Genomic DNA, 6,374 nt, shown 5'->3' with positions numbered 1-6,374 from the left:
CAAAATACAGCACCCATTCCTATTAAAACACTAGAGAGCATAGGAATAAACCGAGTCTTCCTTAAAATTATATGTAGCATCTACCTAGAACCACCAGCAAGTGTTATTTGTAATGGGGATAAACTAGAAGAATTTCTGATAAGATTGGAGTTCAAACAAGGATATCCATTATCACTTCTGTTATTCAATATACACTAGAAATGTTAGCTTTAGCAAAAATACAAGGAAAAGAAATGGAAGGAATTAGAATAGGCAAAGAATAAACTAAGTTATTACCCTTTATAGATGCTATGATAATGTACTTACAGAATCCTAGAGAATAAAGGGGAAAAAAAACACTTGAAATAATGAACAACTTTCATAAAGTTGCAGGATATAAACAAAAATAAATCATCTACATTCCTATATATTACGAGCAAAAAATCAGCAGCAAGAACTAGAAAGAGAAATTCCATTTAAAGTTACTCTAGAGAAGGTGGGGACCAAAGCTGTGACCCAGCAAATCTTATCAATGATGAAGTGGCAGGCCTGGGACGTGGGGACCTGTGTGTTCCCCATTGACTTGATCAAGAACTGGCTGCAGAACCAGCATGGAAAGATGACCTACAAAGGAATGATAGATTACCTGGTGAAGGCCACTGCACAGATGGCTTTTTTTGGCATGTACAGAGGGGCAGCAGTGAATTTACCTTAGTCACTCTTGAGAAAGCTATCCAACTGGAAGCCAAGGCCTTCTTGTGAGAAAAACTCTTAGAAGATGGGTTGAAACAGAATCTGATAAAGAAGATGCTGGCTAGCTGTGCAGCTGGGGTGTGCCAGGTGGTGATTACCTCTCCCATGGAAATGCTGAAGATAGAACTGCAGGATGCTGGATGTCTGGGTGGTCACCAACACAGAACATTCACATCAGCAGCTTCACCTATCATTCCCTATACCGTAAAATCAACCCCTAAGTGTCCTTCTGCTACTATCATCAACTGGGAACTCTTTCATACTCGAGGCCTAAGTGGCCTTTATAGGGGTTTTGGTGCTACTCTCTGAAGGGATAGTCATTTCATTTTTATGTTTTTGTTTTGTTTTTAATTTCATGTTTATTTTTAGTTTGAAACATTCATTTCCACAAGATTTTGAATTACAAATTTTCTCTCTGTCTTTCCCCTACCCACCTCCCCCAATCTACTCTCTCCTATATCCTCCCCCATCCACCCTCCAACTTTCCAGTAGGGCAAGATGGATTTCCATAACCCTGTGCCTGTATATCTTATTTATCAATTTCTTGTAAATTAATAATAATAATTTTTTAAACATTTGCTTTTAAAATTTTGAGTTCCAGTTTCTTTCCCTTCTCTCATCACTGACCTTTACTGGGAAGATAGAGGTTATATGTGTAATTAAACAATACATTTCCATAGTGGATAAATTGTGTAAGACTGACTATATTTCCCTACATACTATCCCACCCCTTACTTGTTCTATTTTCTACTTTGACCTTGTCCCTCTTCAAAAGTGTGAGCTTCTAAGTACCCTCCACCCAAATCTGCCATCCCTTCTATCAGCCCCCTTCTTCTCCCTTTCCTGCTACTTTCCTCTAGGGTAAGATATGCAATTGAATGTGTATGTTATTTTGTACTTAAGCGAAATTCAATGAGAATAAGTTTGACCCATTCCCTTTTGCCTTCCTGTTTTTTCCCTCCATTATAACAGTTTTCCTTGATTCTTTTACATGAGATAATTTACCCTATTCTGTCTCTCCCTATGTGTTCTCAGTATATTCCTCTCTCATCTCTTAAGTTTATTTTAAAAATATTATCCTGTCCTATTCAATTGATACTATGCCCTCTGTCTATGTATACTTATACATATATATATACACACACACACACTCACATATGTATTCATATTCACATATGCCCTCCTATATAGACACACACACATATTCCCTTCACTATCGTCATACAGAGAAAAGTTTCATAAATTACAATTATCATTTTTCCATGTAGGGCTATAAATAGTTCAATTTTGACAAGTTCCTTATGATTTCTTTTCCCTGTTTACTTTCTCATGCTTCTCTTGCTTCTTGTATTTGTATGTCAAACTTTGTATTCAACTCTGGTTTTTTCACCAAGAATGCTGGAAAGTAGTCTATTTCATTGAATGACCATATTTTTCCCCTGAAACATGATACTCAGTTTTTTTTGGTAGGTGATTCTTGGTTTTAATCCTAAGCTCCTTTGACCTCTGGAATATCACATTCCAACCCCTTTGATCCCTTAATTTAGAAGCTTTTAATCTTGTGTTATCCTGTGATGGACCCTTTCTGTCTGCCTGCTGGTCTTCCTTCAGCGGGAGATTTGTTTCTCTTTGTCCCTTTGTGGGTTTTGAAGCTCTAAAATTTGTTTAGAGTCATATTTCATAGCTTTTGAGATGGTTATGGGGGAGTTTGGAGAGTTTACTTCTTCTAAGCTGCCATCTTGGGTTTATTTCTTTCTTTTTTATCTATTTTCCTTTTTTTGCCAACCTCAACCATCTAGGTATCAATGAAGCTACTTGGAAGGCCCCTGTTGCCCACTCATTTGCATCTGATTGTTTAGCAATTTCTCTAGCTGCTATGGCAGTGACACCCTTGGATGTTTTGAAAACACAAATTCAAACTCTCAAGAAAGGTGTGGGTGGAAAGGCCTATAATGGGATCATAGACTGTGCCAATAAAATCTGGACTCATGAGGGACCAGCAGCCTTTATGAAAGGTGCTCATTGCCAGGCCTTAGTTATAGCCCCTCTCTTTGGTATTTCCCAAGGTGTCTGTTACTCTGGTATTGGGGAAACCATCTTAACAGTTTTCTTTAGATCTAGCTAAAAAAGCACTTTCCAGCAAATATAACAATGCTCCTTTTTAATTTAATAGTTACTAAACACTGAAAAATGGGCCTGGAGTAATGGTAATGGAATTTAAGGATCCCCTTGTATTGCCTTGGTTCTGGGGTTAAGTGATAAAACCCAGAGCTTGTGAATCCCCCTTGTGGGATGGACTTGATGACTTGAAGAGAGGGGACTGAACTGGGAGGAGCTGGTGCAATGGATAGAGAGGAGCAAGCAGAGAGAGGGCAGAAGAACTTTTGGGAGTAGCATCGTGGAGGCACAGAGGGAGAGAGAGAGAGAATTGCTGGGAGCATTCCCATGCTGGGGGTGGCTAGGTGGCACAGAGAAGAGAGCACCAGCCCTAGAGTCAGGAGGACCTGAGTTCAAATCCGGCCTCAGACGCTTAACACAAAAACTAGCCATGTGACCTTGGGCAAGTCACTTAACCCCAATTTCCCTCCTAAAAGCAAAAAAAAAAGAATTGCTGGGGGCCAGAGTTGCTGAGAGAGAGAGAAAACTGCCAGCCAAAGCCACCTGGAGTGCTGAGCACCAGTTGGAGCTGCCTAGGACTTTTGAAAACTGCCACCTGGAGCTGCCGGAACTGAGGAAGCATGACTGTGGTACTGGTATTTTTTCTGTCTGTTTTTATGTTGTTTTGTGAGATTTGTATGCTGGTAGAGGGCAGTGCTGTTGTTGCAGAGGTCCTGGAACCTTGCTGTTAGTTCAGTAGCCCTGAGGGAGGATTTTCTTGTCGTATGTCTACAGAAATCCTGCAGGAGTGTTTTGCTGATGTTTTCAGGGGTCCTGAATTGATGAGGATGCTGGCAATGTGTATTGTGACTTTGTTAAGCTTTGCCTTCCCAGGAATAGAGATTGCTGAGAACTTGCCTTGGGTCAAGGTGAAGAAAAGACCTCTCTTTGAATTCTGTGATGATATTCTAACCTTGTTGTAGCTTAAGGATAGATGGCCTTTGTGCTCTCCACTGCCTCTTTGAGAGGATGCTTGGTGGTGATGGTTGTTATTGTAATTCTACTGTGATCCACAGGTGAAAAAATTTCGACTTTTATATTTTGTGACTCACCAAATGAATGTGCTTTGTTTATGATTGGAAAATAATCTCCAGTTGAATAGAGAGAAGACTTTGTGATTGAATTAATAAATGTACTGCCCAGGGATGCAGTGCTTGGATCTTAGTACTTTTGATTGATATGAGGACTTACTAAATGACTGAGTTACCCTGTATTTTGATTTTGATTTTCTGTGAATGCTTTGCCTTAAGCTGTCACTGAACAAATGGAGTTTGCTATTCTGGGAATCTGAACCTGGAAGTTGCTTGTGCTTTGCATTACACCTGTTCACATCAATTCCTAGTTTTGAAGCCAGAAATTAATTTCATACATTGGGGAAAAGAAAAATAAGAAGCTTTAGAGATAATTATGGGAACCTATATAACTAACTATACCAACTACAGACCATGGCCAGTTCAAGAATCAGGGTGACTAGCAATGATGAACATTCTCTGGAAAAAAGGCAGTACAGCTATATACATGACAATCCTTAAAGCAGTCATCGAGATCAAGTCTCAACACTTTTGGCAATTAATGTTAAAGGTAAAAAAGATCACTTAAGATTCCATTTTATGAAAAGCTTGAGAGAGAACTAAATAAGGCTAGAATGAATATTGGCTATTTTTTTAAATCCAAAAATTGTTGTGTCTTATCTGAGCAAATTAAACATTAAAACACGCAATGACAAAATAAAATAAATTACCATAGACATTATAAAATCTTTGAGAATCTACCTGCCAAAACAAATCAAGGAACCATATGAACACAATTACAGATAACTTTTCACATAAATTAAATCAAATCTAAATAATTGGAAAAACTGATCAAGAGTAGGCTGAGTTAATATAATAAAAATGACATTTTACCTAAATTAAATTACTTATTTAGTGTCATACCAATCAATCTAGCAAAAATTACTTTATAGATCTAGAAAAAAACAATAACAAAATTCATCTAGGTGTACAAAGAGTCCATAATATCAAGGAAATTAGTGAAAAAAATTCTTGGAAAGGTGGTCTAGCTATACCAGATGTTAAATTGCATTATAAAGTGACTACCACCAAAACAACTTCTTACTGGTTTAGAAATAGATTGCTGGATTAATGGAATAGGTTAGGTACACAAGACACAATTGTCAATAACTATAGTAATCTACTCTTTGATAAATCCAAATTCTCCAGCTTCTGGGATAAGAACTCATCATCTGACAAAAACTCCTGGGAAAATTGGAACATAGTATGACAAAAACTGGGCATAGACCAATATTTTACACTGCATACCAAAGAAAAGTCAAAATGGATACATTATTTAGATATAGAGGCTGATGCTATAAGCAAACTGAAAGAGAAAGGAAGAATTTATTTGTCAGGTTTATAGAGAAGGGAAGAATCTATGACCAAACAAGATATACATTGAATTGAAAAGGGTTTTTGTACAAACAAAGCCAAAGCAACCAAGATTAGTAGGGGAGCATAAAACTGGGAAAGATTTTTTTTAAGTCAGTGTCTCTCATAAAGACCTCATTTCTAAAAGATATAGAGAACTGTCAAAATTAAAAGAATACAATTCATTCCCCAATTGATAAATGGTTAAAGGAATTTAACAAGCAGTTTTCACAGGAAGAAATTAAAGCTATCTATAGTCATACAAAAAATTGCTCTAAATCACCAATGATTAGAGAAATGCAAATCAAAACAACTTTTAGGTATCATATCACACCTGTCATATAGGCTAATGTGAAAAAAACAAGAAAATTATAAATGTGGAAGAAGATGTGGGAAAATTGGGAAAGTAATGCACTTGGTGGAGTTGTGAACTGATCTAACCATTTTGGAGAATAATTTGGATCTATGCCCAAAGGGCTACAAAAGTGTTCATAGCATTTGAAAAAGAAATATCACTTCCAGGACTGTATCCCAAAGAGATCATATAAGTGGGAGGAGGATCCATACCTACAAAAATATTTTTATATCAGCTTTTTGGATGGCAAAGAATTAGAAATTGAGGGGATGCCTATCAATTGGAGAATGGCTAAACAAGTTGTATTATACTAATGTAATGGGATTTTATTGTGCTATAAGAAATGATGAGCAGAAGGATTTCAGAAAAACCTGGGAAAGCCTTATGTGAATTGGTGCTGAGTGAGGGGAGCAGAGTCAGGAGAAAATTGTACACAGTTACATCTGCATTATGTAATGACTAACTTTGACAGATTTGGCTCTTCTCAGCAATGCAAATTGCTAATATAACTCCAAAAGGCTCAAGATGGACAATTCTATCCTCTTCCAGAAAAGGGATTACAGAGTCTGAATGCAGATTGAAGCTTACTATTTGATCCCTTTTTTGTTTTGTTTCTTCTTTCTTGCAGTTCACCCCATTGGTTATAATTATTCTTTGGAATATGGGTAATGTAAAATTATCTTTTATGTGAATGTATAAGTAGCGCC

At 37.2% G+C, this 6,374-nt stretch overlaps 1 pseudogene; it reads left to right on the top strand.

Annotated features, from left to right (window-relative positions):
• The first annotated feature begins 470 nt into the window (after positions 1–470).
• LOC138159093 (mitochondrial glutamate carrier 2-like) lies at positions 471–2,977 on the top strand (annotated as a pseudogene).
• The last annotated feature ends 3,397 nt before the right edge of the window (positions 2,978–6,374 follow it).

Source organism: Petaurus breviceps, unplaced genomic scaffold (assembly GCF_028583685.1).
Source record: "Petaurus breviceps papuanus isolate PSGF00001 unplaced genomic scaffold, PetGlider_PUasm1.0 175, whole genome shotgun sequence".
NCBI lineage: Eukaryota > Metazoa > Chordata > Mammalia > Diprotodontia > Petauridae > Petaurus > Petaurus breviceps.
The sequence above is the reverse complement of the archived record's forward strand: the minus strand, read 5'-3'. Positions and strand labels throughout refer to the sequence as shown.